Source organism: Rosa chinensis, chromosome 1 (genome assembly GCF_002994745.2).
Source record: "Rosa chinensis cultivar Old Blush chromosome 1, RchiOBHm-V2, whole genome shotgun sequence".
Lineage (NCBI taxonomy): Eukaryota > Viridiplantae > Streptophyta > Magnoliopsida > Rosales > Rosaceae > Rosa > Rosa chinensis.
The window spans coordinates 13,907,760-13,911,150 of record NC_037088.1 but is presented as its reverse complement, the minus strand read 5'-3'; positions in this window follow the sequence as shown (position 1 = coordinate 13,911,150).

Here is a 3,391-nt window from a genome sequence, read left to right as displayed (position 1 = left end):
GCTGTCGAAGGATAAATCCGATAACACTTAGCTTCACTCTGCCATTAGGCGGTAGCGACTATTGATGAACCAAGAAGCTCGCCTCCTACTTAGAGTAGATAAGACACTTTGAGTGCACATACATACATATAGCCTGACAAGCCCTACATAACAAATGTCGGATTTATTCCTCACAAAAAGCGCATCCAAACTAAATAATATAAATAAATAAAATAATATTAAAGAAAAATATAAACTGTTAATGGATGTTGCTAGGCCCGGAACAGGCCCACAATTGGACCAAGGCTAGGAGAGTCCAAGCACTAAACCCAACCCTAGACAGTTGTTGCACAGGTAGCCCAGCCACCTAGTGCGTCGCACTGCCGCTTTCGGACCCCTATTGCCTTCGAATAGACGCTGTCGACAAAGCAGTAGCTGATCACCCCCACTACCACAACCCCACTCCTCGAGAACCAAAAATAGAAGAAACAACCCAATACTATGACTCCCTCCGCCTCTTTCTGCTGCGCAATCCAAAGCCAAGATACACCCAAACATGGATCTATTCTCATCAAGATCCAATCGGATCCAACCAGAGACCCGAAACCCAAATAGGGTGGCACCCAAGCTATAAGACCAACTACCAATATCTACCACTCATCCAACACCTATGCAGCCACCTCCATCGAGAAAACAATGCAAAATTACTCTCCTATCCCCAATCACCTACATAAACATCTCGTCCGGATAAGTCTAGTCTAAGTTACTATTGGAGAGTTTTCTTAATGCTCAAGTTTTTGCCATCAGGAGGCATGATGATGTATGTGTATATTCTAGCTTGCACGGCCATGTGCAATCGTCTGAATTTACTCTGACATGAACTTGGTCATAATTTTGAATTTACACCTCAAACTTGTAATTGGGATACTGTTTATTTTGCATAAATTACAACTCACTTCTGATTAAGAAAAAAAAATGTAGTCGTTAATCAAATACAAAAGTTCGTACAAATCTAGAAAAATGTGTTGCCATTAATGGTTGGAACTATTCATCTTTAACAATGGTACTAAAATCATAGTTACCTGAATATAATAAGACTCGAAAATACAAATCCAAGAGGTCGATAAAATAATGAGAGAAGAGTGGATTACACTACTCGCTCTAATTGTCAGATTCTTCTTGTTATCAGGCGGCCTCGGTGCTTCGAAGTCAATATCTACAGTAGTGCTCCTTTACTTTCCAGATACCACTTGAGGATGTTTTTTGTTTGACTAAAATTGAATACCAAATAATGTGGCACTTTTGTTTTCAAACAGGAAGATTCAAGCTAGAGTTTGGTTTAAGTGTGTAGGTGCCGTTGGCAAAATGTTGGGGTTGTGGCCTTGGTGGTTGTTGCTTCTCGCTTTGGTTCGACAGTGAGTTCACCCTTCATGGTCATCATATATAACTCATTTTGGACACGATGGCAAGGTGGTATTAGTGTTGCGAGTGGCGAACTACATCAGGCGTTGATGGTTGAATTAGTTTGGTGGAAGCTCTTCGAGTTTGGGTTTCATTATCTATAATAAGAAGACACAACATTCTAACTTTGTGGGTGTTTCTTCTGACATCACAATTTTTTTAGGTGGTTCTAGTTGGACCTCCAAATCTGATACGTAGACCCCCATCTTTTTTTCAATTGCTATTAGATTTTGTCAACTCATATGATATGATAGATAAGGACAAGGAGAGGGGAAAAAAAAACAAGGACTAAATACTTGTTACTCCTCAAACTTTGCCCTGAAAAACAGTTTAGTCCCTCACATTTTAAATTAAACTGGATAGTCCTTATTCTTTGTAAATCTCACACAACAGGTCCAAAATGACATTTATACCTCAGTTCCTTTTTCTATATTATTTTTCTCTCTATCTTTTTTTTTTTACTCTCTCTCTCGCTCACCAACGGTGACCCGCCTCTTCTTCCTCTTCTCTTCCACAACGACGGCCCCGCCCCATTCTCTGATGGGCCACTCCACCCAAAACGACGCTGCACTCCTCTCCAACCTCGGCATCGGACCCCACTCCACCCAAAACTAGATCGAGACTCCGCGCCGGCGACTTCAACGTTCTTCTGCAACCCGACTCTCTCCAAACGCCATCTCTCTCTCTCTCTCTCTCTCTCTCTCTCTCTCTCTCTCTCTCTCTCTATCATCCTTCTCAACCCGTCACCTCCAATTCTGATCGACAAGGCCCAGCCTCGATTCCGGACCCGAAGACGATTTTGGTGACCGGCAACAGAGGAAGAGGATCCACATCGCCGGAAGATGATTTTGGTGACCGGATGCCGATGATTCGTCGTCAGGGTCAACATCATCATTTGGGATTGGAGAGCCCGGACGTCATTTGGGACGATTGGTCTATTCCCTCTGGTGCTCAACCCAGGACCTCCGGCGCTCGACCTCCGGAGCTCGACCCAGCTCGACGGCGCTCGACTCAGGCCAGTGGCAGAGGAGAATGATAAACCGGGTGCCCAGAGCTTTTCTCTGGGTGCCCAAAGCAATTATTTTTTTTTTCTTTTTTGGTAAAATGGGATCGGAGCTGGGTGGAGATGGTGGAATTGGTCTCTGAGGTTTGGTTGAGTTGGGAAGAGTGGTGTGACGAGGCTGTGCTGCATGCACGCATGCCTGCTGTGCGCGGGGTTGCTATGCTTACCTGGCTGCAACATTAGGCTCACATGGCTGTCGCGCTCCTGCGCTAGGCAAACGACGTCGTTCAAGACGCCGGTGTGGAGAAACTCAACCAGATGGCCGAAGTGGGCGGAGGAGATGTTGAGGTTGAGGTAGAGATCTCCTCAGGTCCAACGATGCAAGGAAGTTGGTCTTAGCCTTGTTGCCGCGGAGAGACCTAGCAGCGCCGTCGTAGATGAGAGCTGCCTCCTCTGGAGAGAGAGAGAGAGAGAGAGAGAGAGAGAGAGTTAAGCAGAAAAAATAAATTAAAATAAAAGAGAGAGAAAAATAAAAAATATATATATAAAAAGGAAGTGAGGGGTATAAATGTCATTTTGGACCTGTTGTGTGAGATTTTCGAAGAATAAGGACTATCCAGTTTAATTTAAAAGGCGAGGGACTAAACTGTTTTTCAGAGCAAAGTTTGAGGAGTAACAAGTATTTAGTCCAAAAAACAAATACTCTATTGTTGAAGAATGTTGACATTTAGTGTGCCTTGTCAAACTAGGATTAGTTCTATAGTTGTAATATGAGAGGTATCCTACTACGAGTTAGAATAGGAATCTTTGTACTCCAAGATTATGTACTTTGTAATCCCTACATATAGGGCTTCTATTATCAATGAATACACACAACTATTCTCCCAAATCTCTCTACAATTCTTTTTTCCTTAAACACGTTATCAGCACGAGCCCTAATCCAAAATT